This window comes from Balaenoptera acutorostrata, chromosome 9, assembly GCF_949987535.1.
Source record: "Balaenoptera acutorostrata chromosome 9, mBalAcu1.1, whole genome shotgun sequence".
Lineage (NCBI taxonomy): Eukaryota > Metazoa > Chordata > Mammalia > Artiodactyla > Balaenopteridae > Balaenoptera > Balaenoptera acutorostrata.
In genome coordinates this window covers 16,110,957-16,126,160 of record NC_080072.1, presented here as the reverse complement: position 1 = coordinate 16,126,160, position 15,204 = coordinate 16,110,957, and the positions used below count along the sequence as shown (strand labels likewise).

The 15,204-nt window shown below is 49.8% G+C and overlaps 1 protein-coding gene and 1 long non-coding RNA gene across 3 annotated transcripts in view; one reads left to right on the top strand and one right to left on the bottom strand.

Moving 5' to 3' along the window:
* Window positions 1-15,204, top strand: part of PRDM11 (PR/SET domain 11) — an 81,914-nt gene that overhangs the window by 17,592 nt on the left and 49,118 nt on the right. The gene's annotated exons all lie outside the window — the stretch shown is intronic.
* On the bottom strand, window positions 8,448-15,103 carry LOC103002207 (uncharacterized). Of its 2 annotated transcripts, none has more exons than XR_009009367.1 (4): window positions 14,773-15,103; window positions 13,903-14,024; window positions 12,103-12,164; window positions 8,448-8,762 (listed from the first exon to the last, which is right to left on the bottom strand). It is a non-coding gene; the product is annotated as an uncharacterized LOC103002207 (long non-coding RNA). The 2 variants fall into 2 exon arrangements; XR_009009368.1 differs by lacking the exon at window positions 14,773-15,103 and adding an exon at window positions 14,567-14,765.

The following is a 15,204-nucleotide window of genomic DNA, read 5'->3' as shown; positions in this document are numbered from 1 at the left end:
TATCTCAGGTCAGTGAATCATGGAAGAAGTCAGGCTAATAGTTACTTACTGACTGCTTACCATTTTGCTCACAACAACCCTCTGACTATTACTATCCCCATTTTATGGAGGGGTAACTGAAGGCCCAGAAGGTGAAAATAACTTCCGCAGATGACACAGTTGTATGTGGTGGAGCCATAATTCGTGCCCACTCCAGAGCCCACATTGTTCCTGACTTCTACACCAAGGTGCCTCTTGGAGTTGGTTTATACGGTCGCTGTGAGGTGGGCCTGGAAGCTCCCAGCTCACACTCTCATTTTCTTCTTCCCTCCGCCAAGTGTGCATTGAGCCCCTACCAGGAACCGTTCTGGGCCCTGGGGACTTGGGAGCAGCCAGAGCGGACAGAGGCGGGGGCCCACCGTGGTCCCTCCCCAGCGCCCTCCTCTCACTTGAGGCTGGGTTCTCAGAGGACAGCATCTACACAGCACTTTGGTCTCTGCCATGCAGGCCACACACTCAGCAGCCCAGCCCAGGCAGGGGACGACCCTGAATGACACGGGCTGGCCGGAGATCTGGAAAGTAAGTGCCTTGCCCATTTGGCCACCATCGCCCAGCTCTGGCAAATTGTTGCCACGTGGGACCCCCTGCTTAGCGTTGCTAGAGCTTCTGGTTTTCCAGAAAAGCTGAACATCCATGTTTTTACACGAAATCTTATGTTTCTTTAAAGTTGGCAACTAAAGCAAAAATAAAAACTGGAAAAAAACCCAGCCACCAGTTTGTAAGCTGTGGATCCTTTCCTCTGCTGCTTCTCTACAGACCTGTCTCTGATTAGAGCAAGTCTTGTTCTAGTAATCCCTCAGGGGCCACCTCTCCTAGGAGGTCCCTTCACTCCCTGACATGGAAGACCCTACCTCGTGCTCGACTGCAGTTTATCACCCTCTACACTAGACTGCCACCTTGGAGTAGTGGAAAGGGCATGGGCTTTGACTTGGAGAGTCTCCAGACAGCTACTGTGCATCCTTATTCAAGCCACTTAACCTCTCTGAGCCCCGATTTTCTGTCTGAAAAACAAGTAAAGTAAAACCGTACTGAGTAGATTGTTGAAAGGACTAAATACAATCAGACAGGATTTCAAGTCTAACAGGATTAGGCAAAAGTGGAATTTATGGGCTCCGCAAAGTGAGAAGTCCAGGAGCATTTACAGCTTCAGGCACAGTTGGATCCAGGGCTCACATGGTGTCATCAGGACTCGGCCTATCCTACTCTGCTTTATTCTGTACTGGCTCCATTCATAGGCAGGCTGCCGAGTGTGGTGGCACCGTGGCTGGCTGCCAGCAGATCCGTACTTACGTTCTATTTTTTCAGAGTTCCTCTTCCCAGCAGATTCCTCCAAAACCCCAAAACTGCAGCTCATGATTAACTGGGTCCTTTACCCTTCCCTACACCATTCACTGTGATGGGCAGATATAAGCACTGGTGGGTTGGCCTTTGGGCCAACCAATCAGAGTGAAGCATTTTGAAAAGGGGTCTCCCCAAGGACACCAGGGGGCTTGGTGCCAGAAGGGGTAATGGATGCTAATGGGGAAACCTACAGACATTCTACCCAGGCTGCAGGCCTCACGAGGTCAGGGACCTAGTTCACCCTAGGGTCCCAGCACCTAGGACAGTGCCTGGCACTCCATAGCATGCAAAAGTCAAGAGCGAATAAATGAGTATCCTCCACGGTATGTGTAGAACACCGGGCACAGAGCCTGGCATCAGCCACATCCGTGCCCCTTTTTCCTCCAGGACCAGGATGAAGGTCTTCTGTCCTTGGTCCTTGCCAGGTTCGCCCCGCCCCACTCCCCCACCCCTACGGAGTGTCACGGTTCCGCAGTGTCTCCTCCGTGCGGAGCTTGTCAGCCCAGCCGGAGAAGCCCCAGGACATTGTTTGTTCGGTCCAGCTTGACACACAATCATTATAATAATTAGTGATCACAGCGCCTCGCATTCACAGGTGTCCTCCGAAATCATCTCATTCTTTGTTTACTTCTTTATTGCCTGTGTCCAGATAATTTATACTTGTTACTGTTTCAAGATTGAGCTGCGGGTAGAGCTTCAGTTTCCTCAAATAAAAAACGGGGATAGACTCCACCCTGCAGGTTTGCGAAGAGGATTACGTGAGATAATAAAAAAGTGGAGCACCTGGCCAAGACCTGGCACAAAGCAGGTGCTGAGGAAGGGCCAGGTTCCCTTTGAATCCCCTCAAATCGAGGTCCTAGTATAAACCTGCATGTGTGAGCCTTTCCATGAGTACGTGGGAAGATAGTTAATTCTTCATAAATGGCCACTAATGGTACCCACACACAGACACACCTACACACACATACATAGTTAGGAAAGAACCCCAATTTCTTGGTGTGGATGCTGCATGTGGCCAAGACTCCATGGATCAGCAAGACAGTTTGTTACCCCCAGCACGGGAGACAGCAGGAGCGTGAGCACGGCAGCACCGGTTACTGTGCCCCCAGGTCCCATCGGGTGACACGACGGACCCAGACGGTGACTGTGGGTTACACTGCGCTGGAAGAGCTCAGGGCTGAGGGCTCGGCACCTTTTGTAGCAAGTGGTAAAGAAGCTGGTTCCCCTTCCCCGGGGAGCGAGCAGTTGTATGGTAGTATTCATGCTGTGGTCACCATGACCTACTTAGTTACCTGTGTGACTAGCTACAGAAATGGCTCACAGTCAGAGGTCAGAGAATGGTGAGGGCTTGCAGTCTGATAAACTCAGCAGGGGACGCTCAGGACCCATGGCGGACCACCCCTTCCATCTCTCTGTCTCTCTCTCTCTCTCTCACACACACACACACACACACACACACACACACACACACACACACCTTACTTGTCCAAAGATGGGATGGTGGCCTGGCTGCCTGGTCCCCTGCTGGAGACGCTCAGTGATGACACACACTGTGGCTTCCAGCCTCTCGCAATTTAGACTAGTGCTTCTCAAACTCAACTCTGCATACAAATCACCGCGGGGAATCTCCTGTTTCAAGGCACACTCTGGTTCAGGGGGTCTGGGGTGGAGCTCGGGACTCTGCATTTCTAACAAGTGCCGTGTGGTGGCCCTATTGCTGGTCTGTGGACCACACCAGGAGGAGCAAAGATTTAGGTGACTTTTGAGCTTTCTTTTCATTCTGAGATTCTGGGCAGGACTGGGTGAATAAACAGGCAGTGAGAATGGCAGGGCCGGATGGAACAAGGAGGAGGGAGGGAGCCGAAGGAGACTGCAGGAGAAGTGAAGGCTGGCATCAGGCCCACGGGGCCCCTGAGGGCCCTGCAGCCCCTCCCTCCATGGGCCTTTCCCTCCGGGAGTCGTGCTGCGGACAGTAGGACCCCTTTCCTTGTGGCCAAGACACCGTGTGGTGTTTCACCAGGGTCCTACCTGGCTAAATAGAGGCTCCAGCTCCGTCGGTGGGTGGGTCGGGAGGAGCGTAGAGGCGAGAACGCTAAGAGCACTGTGGAGAGGGGCGGGGAGAACGGAGATGGGGGAGGGGCTGCCGAGCACAGGCTGGATGGCGGTGGGTTTGTATCTCCCGGAGTCTTCCTCTGGGAGTAGGAGGCAGTAAGATGCGAGAGCACACCTTCCCCAGCCCTGCCCCTTAAGAGGCAGATTGCTTAAAGTCACACCCCTGCAGGTGTGACTTGGGGGCAGATTGCTTAAAGGCTGTGTGCCCTCTGCATTAGCATCACAGGGGTTAGGAGCTGGGGACACCAGAGGACATGTCTGGTCTCCCAACATCTGCCTGCAAGCAATCAATGCAGGCCGCCTCTGAGTGTCCTTAAATGAATGTACACATCCAGGCCGTTTTCCATCAAGACCTTCCCTTCCTCCCGCTTTGGCATCTGCAAGCGTGGCCTCCCTGAGCCCCTGGTAGCTCAGCCCAGAGACCCTACGCCGCTTGCAGCCTGACCCAGCGCTCCCAGCACAGCCCTTCTCCCCCAGCCTCGTGTGGTTGACTTGGTGCTTGGAATCCTGGAGCCAGGTGGGACTCAGGGAATTTGTTTGGACTTCAGGGTCCCCCTCCGTGGGGACAGCAGGTGGCTGGAAGGAGCCCCGACCCTCCCCCCCCCCCCGCCCACCCTCCCTCCATCAGCAGATGCAGTCTCCCCTTCTGTTCCACTCGCTGGCATGCTGGGAGGGGAGGTGGCAGGGTAGCCTGGGACTTCTTTTTTAGACTATTAATACTGATATGTACTCTAAAATTTTTTACTCTACAAAAAAGATAGAAGAGTATAATAAACTTCCATGTACCTATCACCCAGCCTCAACAATTGACAACTCCTAGGCATTGCTGATCTATTTTTTTAAATTAGAAATGCGTGGATCTGGTGTAAAATTCAATGAGAATTTTCCTCCCTCAGCCCGCAATTCCAGGAACAGCAGCTGTCATAGCCTAGAGCTATTCCGTGCATACATAAGCACATATGAATGTGTATGTCCTTCTAATTTTATTAAAACGGGGTATGTTTATTTTATGTAACACACATTTATATAGCTTACTCAGTTTGTGTCAGACACCATTCTAGGTAGATAACAAATACTAACTCATTTAATCCTCATAACAGCCTTACCAGGTAGGTGCTATTAATATCTCCAGGTACAGAGAGGTTAAGGAACTCCCCCGACATCACACAGTGGTTGACGCAGTTGGGGGTTGAACCTAGTCAGCCTGGTCTCAAACCACCATTTTCTGCTGCCTCTCAAATTATACAAAGCCTTCTTTACCAAGATTTTGTTTTCACCACGAATTATGTAATCCATTCAACACGTGTGTATTGTGTGCTTCACTTTGCACCAGGCACTCTCCTAGTGGCAGAGGATACAGCAATGAACAAAACAGATAAATATCTCTGCCTTCCCGGACTTTACATTCTAGTCGGGGAGACAGCCAGCCAGGAATATAAATAAGTACTGCATATATTTGACAGTGAATAGTGCTCTGGAGGAAAATGAAGCAAGGAAGGAGGGGTAGAAAGCGTAAGGGGGCTGCAAGTTTATATAGGTGGCCAGAGAATGTGATATTCAGCAAAGGGCTGAAGGGCATGAAGGAGAGTGAGCCCTGTGGGTCCCTGGGGGAAGAGCATTCCAGGCAGGGGGAACAGCCAGTGCAAAGGCTCTAGATGAAGCGTGTCTTGTTGCAGGCTGTGCAAGGCAGCCTTTGGGGCTGTGGTGGGCGTGAAGGGGGAGTGGGAGGAGATGAGGTCCAGAGGGAGTGAGGGCAGACTGGGTCCGGCTGGCACGCCACTGAAGAGCTTTGCTGTTTGCTCTGCGTGAGATGGGGCTCTGAGGAGGGTTTTGAGCTGGGGGCCATCTGATCTGACCTAGGTTGTAATGGATTCACCCTGGCTGTGGGGTGGAGAATGGACAGTAGGGGCAGAGTGGAAGCAGGGGATGGAGTTTGTTCCGTCAGTTCCTTCTTTGAAACAGCTGCCTGTTGTATGGATATGCCATCAGTTATTTAACCAACCTCCAGATGGACACGCTGGTTGTTCCTTACGATTCCAGACTGCAGTGAATACCCTTACACATGTGTCTTGGAGAAACTCCTAGAAGTGGAATTGCAGGATCGAAGATTATGTGCATTTTTGCAAGGTTCCCAGTGCCAAACTGCTCTCCCTAGAGGTACCAGTCTTACACTCCCACCAGCAGTGCATGAGAGAGAGAGCTCAGGTTATAGCTGCAGGTCAGATCTTGGGCTTAGGGGAGAGGGGTGGCTGGGGGTGTAATGCTGCAGCCCCTCCCTTTGCCCCTTTGTAGTCCAAGGCACCACTGAGGAGGATGCTTTACAGAGGCACAGCCGGAGTTCTGATCCCAGCCCGATTGGACCTGCGGGTAGGTGGAGCCTGCACCTTTGGCAGGGTAGGGTACCGGTGAGGATGGCTGTGGCTGCGTGTAACAGAGACCCTGTCCTAGTCAGGCCTGAGTAAAACGAAGTAACAGGAAGTGCAGAAGTAGGGCAGTTTTCAGGACCCGTTGATTTAATGCCTTAACCATGTCATTTAAAGTCCCCATCTCCGGTATGTTTTCCAATACCGAACAAACCATGCTCTGATACTTCGACACCAACTGAAACTAATATCCAGAATGAGCACAGATCCCACAGGTTGGGGGCCCACTCCCTCAAGATTGTTCCCACTTCAAACGCCACTTGCAAGTCCTGGGCCACCCATACTTCTGACCAACATAAATGAGGGGTTTCCATGTCCCCCTCCCCAGGTTCTATAACTCCCGAGAACAATTCACAGAACTCAGGAAAGTGCTTTACTTACTATTTTTGGTTTATTATAAAGGATACAACTCAGGAACAGCCAGATGGAAGAGATGCGTAGAGCAAGGTATGGGGAGAGGGGCGTGGAGCTTTCATGCCCTTTCCAGACGCGCTACTCTCCCAGCACCTGGATGTGTTCACCAGCCACGAAGCTCTCTGAATCCTAAGAATTTTTATAGAGTTCAGTCTTTACCCCCACCCCCAAGTCAGTGGATGGGACTGAAAGTTCTAACTCTAATCTCTTGGTCTTTCTGGTGATCAGCCCCATCTTAAGTCTATCAAGGGGCCCCATCCTAAGTCACTTCATTAGCATCAACTCAGGTGTGATAGCAAGGGGCTCCTTGTGAATAACAAAAGACACTCCTATTGGGAAGTGCCAAGGGTTTTAGGAGCTCTGTTCCAGGAACTGGGGACAAAGACCAGATACATTTATTACTATACCACACCTTTCCGCTGCTCTGCTGTGCTAACGTCATCCTAAGGGTGATTCCTGCTGGGGTCTTCCGCAGGACGTGGCAGCCATTTGCAACAAAGGCTACGTGCTTTCCCCCGAAGGTAGGGCAGTAGGTCCGGTGAGGAAGGTGCAGCATCTGAACAAAGTCCAATTCCATTAGTGGGAGGAAAGGGGGAATGGGATCCAGGTAAGCCACTAGCAGTATCCGCTGTAAGAAGCAAACTCAGAAAAAAAGGTGCCATCCTTCACCAGCTTCTCCATTTGACTCACGAGCCTTTACACTGTTTCTTCCAACTCCTTATCAAAGTCTTACCATCATGGAGTCAACATAGTACCTCTAAAAGGTTCTGCAGGAGGAACCACCTTGGGAGAATGTGTTCTACAGGCCTTGGCCAGCTGCACCACTGATGCTCCGTGGAAACTGCCGTGCAGGTAAAGGCCTGAAACCAGATCCGCCGTGACTGAGGCAGGAGCCTCACCTGGCTGGACCGCAGTTCCCCCAGCTGCAAAATCAAGGGCTGGATGGGGTTGGAGGTCCCGCCACGGGAGTTCCTTGCCCTGAGGGCCCCTGCAGATTTTTTTCTTTGTTATTATTGACATACATATAAAAAATGCACATATTATAAGAGCATGGCTCAATATATTTTCACAAACTTAACACACCCAAGGGGCCAGTACCCAGATCCAGAAATAGAGCATGGCCAGCACCCTAGAACCCCCTTTTCTGCCCATTTCTATAATAATTCTTTGCAAGGATAACCAGTAACACCTGTAACCACCATAGTTTTGCCTATTTTTAACTATATAAATTAAACCATACGGCATGTACTCTTTGGGGTCTCGTTTCTTTTCTCAGTATTATGACTCATCTATACTAAGCATGCAGTTGTGGTCCAGTCTCACTTCTGCATAGTATTCCATCCACCGAGCTATTTTTTGAACATAGAGCAGTGTAATGAAACTCGCACGGCTCCCTGTAATCAGCAGGACAAGTGAATGAATGTGCTAGATTTCTTTGCTTTTGCTTAGAATGACAGCAAAGAACCCATGTGTTCACCCTGGTTATCACACAACCTGTGTGTATTAGAAAAACTGGGAAAATGAATGAATTATCATACAATACATGCAGTATGTTTGGTAGACAAAATCTTTCAAATGGGAATCAGAAAAAGTTAAAACACAGGTGTTTCATGGTTGAAATATTGGGGCCCTTATTGCTCAATTAGTCGATTGATTGATTCCTTCATTCATCGAATGTGCATCAAGTGACACATATGCCTGGTGTTCAGTCTTTAATTTGGATTCCTCCTTCCTCCCAAATAATTGGTTAGATCTCAGTATCTACTGACAAGTGGGTAAAGATGAAAGAATCTTAGTTATTATCTTCTCTGGCAATTTCTCAACTAAATGAGTATGAAGAGTTCCTTTAGAAATTTTTTAAGGGACTTTTTTTCTCTTTAGCAAAAAGAAAACAGAAACTCTCTTTAACATAAGCCCCGCAACTAACCACTAGTGATATCCCAATATGTATCCTCCCAGATTTGTATGTGCAAATCCGTATAGCTAAATATACATTTTTATATGGAATTATTTTGTATCTATCTTTGCAACTTTCATTTAAAAAATAGACTTTATTATTATTTTTTATAAATAAATAAATAAATTTATTTATTTATTTGTTTTTTTGGCTGTGTTGGGTCTTCGTTGCTGCACGCAGGCTTTCTCTCTATTTGCAGCGAGCGGGGGCTACTTTTCGTTGCTGTGTGCGGGCTTCTCATTGCGGTGGCTTCTCTTCTTGCAGAGCACGGGCTCTAGGTGCACAGGCTTCAGTAGTTGTGGCTCGCGGGCTCAGTAGTTGTGACTCGCAGGCTCTAGAGCTCAGGCTCAGTAGTTGTGGTGCACAGGCTTAGTTGCTCCATGGCATGTGCGATCTTCCGGACCAGGGCTCGAACCCGTGTCCCCTGCATTGGCAGGCAGATTCCCAATCACTGCACCACCAGGGAAGTCCCTAGACTTTATTTTTTAGAGCAGTTTTAGGTTCACAGGAAAATCAAGCAGAAAGTAGAGGGTTTCCCTGTGCTCCCCGGCCCCCACCCCCAGAACCTCCCCCACTATGGACAGCAGCATTAGTCAGAGGACTAGCCCAGACTCCAAGAGCTGGGGGTGTGCTTGGACCCATCAGTCCTCAGCTATGTGGCCAGTCCAGTGGCCACTCCAGCAGGCATTCAGCTGTTGGTTACACAGTTAAAACCAGAGGCAGGTACATTTGTTACAAATGCTGAACCTACACTGACATCATTATCATCCCAAGGCCACAGTTTACATTAAGGCTCACTGGTGTTTTACATTCTGAGGGTTTGGACAAATGTATAATGACATGTATCCACCATTATAGTATCATACAGAGTAGTTTCACTGCCCTAAAAATCCTCTGTGCTCTGCCTATTCACCCTTCCCACCCTCTTACCCCTGGGAACTACTGATCTTTTTACTCTCTCCATAGTGTTGCCTTCTCCAGAATGTCATGGAGTTAGAATCACACAGGATGTAGCCTTTTCAGATTGGCTTCTTTCACTTCATAACTTTCAGTTTTTCTTTAACAGTATGTTGAGCCTGTGTTTCCGTGTCAATAAATATTCTTCTAAAGCACTGTTAATTGCTGTGTAATATTTCATTGTGTGTTATGTATTAACTTCTCTCCTGTTTTCGAGGCTTAAGTTGTTTCCTGTTTTTTGCTACTAAAAATAGTGTTGCAGAGGACAGCCTTGTGGGTAAATCTTTGCACACAACTTAATTATGTCCTTAGGATAAATTCCTAGATTTGGGACTGCTCCTACAAAGGTTTTGCTCATTTCAAGGCGTTTCATATGCATTGCCAAATTGCCCTGCAGAAAGATTACACCGATTTCTATTCTAACTAGTAGGGTATGTAGGGTATTTCCCCCACACACTTGCCAACTCTGACTAATATCAAGATTTTTAATCTTTGCCAATTTAATAGAGAAGAAATGATATTTATTTGTTTTAACTTATATTTATTTGAGTATTAGAGTTTTGTGGTTTTCCATAAAGCATATTGGCCATTTGTCTCTTTTCTTTTGCAGATTGCTTTTTCACATTCTTTTCCATTTTTTTTTCCATTGGGATAAGCATCTTTATAGTATAGATTTATTGAAAGTGTTTCTCTATCAAGGGTATTGACTACTCGTGAAGGCCCTCTTTTATTATTATTTTTTTAAATTTATTTATTTATTTATTTATTTATTTATTTATTTATTCTTGGCTGTGTTGGGTCTTCGTTGCTGCGTACAGGCTTTCTCTAGTTGCGGCGAGTGGGGGCTACTCTTTGTTGTGGTGCGTGGGCTTCTCACTGCGGTGGCTTCTCTCGTTGTGGAGCACAGGCTCTAGGTGCGCGGGCTTCAGTAGTTGTGGCATGTGGGCTCAGTAGTTGTGGCTCACGGGCTCTAGAGCGCAGGCTCAGTAGTTGTGGCGCACGGGCTTAGTTGCTCCGCGGCATGTGGGATCTTCCCGGACCAGGGCTCGAACCCGTGTCCCCTGCATTGGCAGGCGGATTCTTAACCACTGCACCACCAGGGAAGCCCAAGGCCCTCTTTTAATGTCAAAAAAATTTCACCAACATGGTCACCTGATGTGTGCTACACTTTTAAAATAATAAATAAAATGGACGATAAGAAGAACTAATATCTATAGAGTACCTATTATATGCCAGGCACTATGCTCTGTAAAACAGCCCTGTGAGATAGGCTCTGATATCTGTCCCATTGGACAGATGAGGAAACCGAGGTGGAGCAGGTAGTGAATTTTCTCAAGGTTACACAGCTTGTTGAGGGCTGTGCTGGTATCAGTTGGTTAACAAAACACATGGTGCCGTAGGGCTTCTATGAATCAATAACAGTGTTAAATAAATTTACCTTTAGTTCCTCACAAAAGTACCTACCTACATTTGCAAATCTGTCTTATGCATAAGTTCAAGGCATATAATCTACTCTTTCCATAGGCAGTGCTTGCTGGACATATAAATCCAACAACTCTGTAATAATTCCGTGCTTTCCCCCAATTATCCCCATGGTTTACTGTTAAGAACCATGTTGGAACTTTAATTTTTCAGGAAGGGGAAACTGAGGCTCCGGGCCAGGCAGGAACTTGCTCAGGATCACCTAAAAAGTTTATGGCACAGGGCCTTCCCTGGTGGCGCAGTGGTTAAGAATCCGCCTGCCAATGCAGGGGACACGGGTTCGAGCCCTGGTCCGGGAAGATCCCACATGCGGCCAAGCAACTAAGCCCGTGCGCCACAACTACTCAGCCCACGTGTCTAGAGCCTGGGATCCGCAACGGGGGAGAAGCCACCACAATGAGAAGCCCAAGCACCGCAAGGAAGAGTAGCCCCCGCTCGCTGCAACTAGAGAAAGCCCGCGCGCAGCAACGAAGACCCAACGCAGCCAAAAATAAAGAAATAAATAAAAGTTTATGGCACAGTCAGGACTGAGACCCAAGGCTTGGGATACCCAGCCCAGGTCACTGTGCAACTCGGGCCAGCCCCCTCACTGCGTGTCCCTTTGTCATCGGGGAGACAACACAGAATGCTGTGGGGGTACAAGAGCAGATCTGCCAGATTCTCGTGGTGCCAGCCTCTAGGGTACCCAAGTGGGTACAGGCCCCTGGTCCTCTGGCCACACTGGCTGCCGGGCATTCCAGGACCCTGGCAACCTGCCAAGAGTGAAAACAGAGCTGCAGGCTCCTGAGCCGCATTCTGCCCCCTCCTCTTGGGTCTGCATCTCATTGCTGGGTTTGCAACATGCCTAATCTCTGCGGGTGCAGACTCAGAGGAGCCAGCTGAGAGGGAGCATTGCCAGCAGCTTGGAGTCCTCTATGAGGCCTGCTGACCGCCAACCCCCCCCCTCCCCTAAGCCCCTCTCTGGGCAAGCAGGGCCAGAGCAGTCTGCAGAAACAGTTGCTGGAGCTTCACCTGGCTCGGGCCTTACTGTGCCCGCTGAGCTGGACCTAATGAAGGACACAAGCCCGTGTTCTCCCTCTCTTCCCAAATGGAAGTTCATTCAGTCCTGCCACATCCCATCTTCTCCCTCCCTGCTCCCATGGCCTTCATTACAGACACAGAAAGGAGTTGTAATACACACCAGTTATGTAAGTGAGAGTTGATTCTGGTTCTCCAGGCAGCTGGACCCCTCCAAGAATGAAAAGAACTTAATTGTGCAGCCAGTCAATAAATAGGTATCAAATAATGAGTACTTTGTAACCCATCGTGTTTCCCTTTTTGCCTTAGCTGCCAGGAGGCTCAGAACTGAATGGAAAGCTAGATCGTTAAACATCTTACCACAGATTCTGGATATAATTGGCATCACTCCTCTCCATGAGGTCTCTCGTTGTTCAACTGTCCTGTTGAGTATGAGTTTATGTTATAAATCGTCACAATTTTTTTAATGGGATGAAGGTGGGATGTAAATGAAAAATAAGACATGAAAGTAAGTGGCCCACAGACATCTCTACTTTGAGATTCAAATGAATGCTTTTTTTTATAAGGGAATGTTTTCCCCAGGGCCATTTAAGACTTAGAAAAATGTCTGTGTGCCTTTTCCCTCTGTCTCTCTGAGTCTCCCTCTCCCTTTCCACCTTCTTTTTTCTCTGATTTCCTCTCCTCTCCCTCTTCCCCTCCAGCCTTTATTCTCTTACTATTGCCTACTTCTCCCTCCTTTCCTTCCCCCCCAGTCTCTCTTCCCTCCATCCCCCCTCTCCTTTCTCTTCCTGCTCACCCCCTTGCCTCTGGCAGCCAGTTTACTATTAATATCCCTTACAAACCCTTAGCACTTGGCTCTTTCCAAGACCTTGACCCAGCCTTTGTCTCAGTGATTTCTCTGGGACAATTTTGATTATTTCCATTTTACCAAGGAAGACACTAAGGCCTAGAGAGTTGAAGTCATATGCCCATGATTGCACAGCTTATGCTTTACACTTATTATCAAATTCAGGCTCCAGGCCTCAGGAGTCTAATCCCATCACACTCTCACTGTCCCTCACTGCCTCTCGGTGCCAGCCTCCCCCACCTTGCTTGGCAGAGGTCACGAGAAAGTACCCCATGAAGAGGGTTCAAAACAATAACCCACCCACCCTATCTCCCCCTCTGAGGTCTCTTACAGAGTTGAGATACTCAAAGGGGCCAGAAGGACATATTGGTGGGAGACAGTGAGTTATGACATGGGTCATTTGGCCATGAATTCACTTGGTAAATATTTATTGAGAATATGCTATGTGATAGGCAAGACTGAGACCCAGGTAAGGCAAGCAAGGCACCTAGGGGTGCAAAAATTGAAGGAGGCACTCAGTCTCAGGTGCCAGTCCTGCAAGCTCATGACCCTGAGAATGGGTGCCTCCTTAAAGTTTATGCCCTAGCATATGGCTTGTCTTTCACTTGTTCTGCCCTGACGTCAGGCACTCACTGTTACAAGTGCTGGCCATTCAGTGGTGAGCAAAAAGGCCTGCCCTCTGCCCTTGGGGAGCTTCTAATCTATTATGGGAAACAGATACTCATCAAATAATCATACTAACAGAAGACTGCTCTAAGAGTGACAAGTGCCATGAGGAAAGGGACATGAGAGGGTATTATGGGGGGGGGGACAGTGAGGGCTGAAGAATGGGTAGGAGTTTTCCAGGTGTGTTCCAGGTGGAATACACAGCAAGTTCACAGGCCCCCCCCCCCGGCAGGGTGGAGCATGGCATACAGGTGAAGCTGGGGGAGGTCAGAGGGGCTAGAACAGGAGAGCTCAATGCAAAATGGTCCCAAGCGGTCAGTTCCTATTATAGTGCCAGAGTCTGCAAATGATTGACTTAAAATAAGTCCAATCCAAAGGAGAGAATTCAAAGCCTCTCCTTAATGATGCCGCGCATACCCATCTTCTTGATGAGCTTTCTTCAGTGGATGTATAGAGACGGTGCCTAGCTCCCTAGCTCCCTCCAAACATGTCTCTGTCTGTTTAATAGAGCAACGTCTGTGATAGAATCTAATACTTGACACATTTTCCCAATGAAGAAATGGAAGCACAGAGAAGTTAGATAGCCTGCTGCCTAGGTCAGCTCGGGCTGTCATAACAAAATGCCATAAACTGGGTGGCTTACATACCAGACACTTATTTCTCACAGTTCAGGAGGCTGGGAAGTCTAAGATCAAGGTGCTGGCTAATTTGGTTCCTGGTGAAGGCTCTCTTCCTGGCTTGCAGACTGTTGCCTTCCTACTGTCCTCACCTGGTGGAGAGAGAGGGGGCGCTCTGGTGTCTCTTCCCCTTCTTTAAGGGCACCAGCCCTATTAGATTGGGGCCCCATCCTTATGACCTCATTTAACCTTTATCACCCCCTCACAGGCCCTGTCTCCAAATATAGACATACTGCGGGTTAGGGCATCCAATATAGGGATTATGGATTTTTTTTTTTCTCCTGAGGGGGCACATACAAACATTCAGTCCTTAACACCTGCCCAGGGTCACATAGCCAATAGCTGGCGTTTGAACACAAGCAGTGGGGTCGGGGAGCCCAGGCTCCTAAACTCTAGACCAACTGCCTCAGGATGTGTTGCCTGTAAATGTTGTCCATGCGGTTGAGAAGTGCTTCTTACGGCAGGGGTGTTCAGTGACCGTTTATAAATCCCCTGGGTCCTGCCCCCACCTGGCAGCTGCACCTATGGGCTGAGTCCTGAACCCACCCCAGGGTGATTCGGGTGATCCTTCTAGAAGAAGACTGGGCTGAGGGTGTGGCATGAAAGTGAACCAGTCCTGAAACAAAACGCTTACATTTCGGGGTCCTGCTGTTTTCCATTTACTCAGAGGAGGCCCTAGGCTCCAGTGCAGACTTCGCCAGGAATGGGCTGCGTGACCTTGGGCGAGTCACTGGATGTCTTCCAGCCCTAGGTTCCTGCCTCGCTGACCCCCAACCCCTGCCCACCTCACGGGTGGCTGGGGGGCCATTTCGTGGGCTATGAGGTCAGCCAAGCACCAACCTTGGGGCCCCTCGCAGACGCCGGTCCCCACCCTAGGCCGAGCAGGTGGGGAAGGGGCGGGCTTGCGGTGCGTGGCCGGCGACTTGGGTGGCGGTGGTGCTCTGGCCGCGCCGCAGGCCGCGCTGCCGCCGTGCCGAGTGGGCTGCGGAGGCTGGGAGGGCGCGCGGTGGGCCGCGGGGCCCAGCCTCCCCGGCGCTATCATCCTCACCAGACGCCCGCGAGGCGCCCCCCGGCCCGCGTGGGGGACGAGACCCGCGGGAGGGGCTGGAATTCCTCCCTGGCGGGGCCCCCTCCCGCCGCCCCTCCCGGGCGCCCGCTTCCTCCCGCTCCCCGCGCGCCCCCCTCCCGGCCGCCAGCCAACTGCGTGCCCCCGGGGCCGGCAAGAAGCCACATGCCCCCGCAAGGAATGCCGGGCCTGGCGGGCGGGGGGCG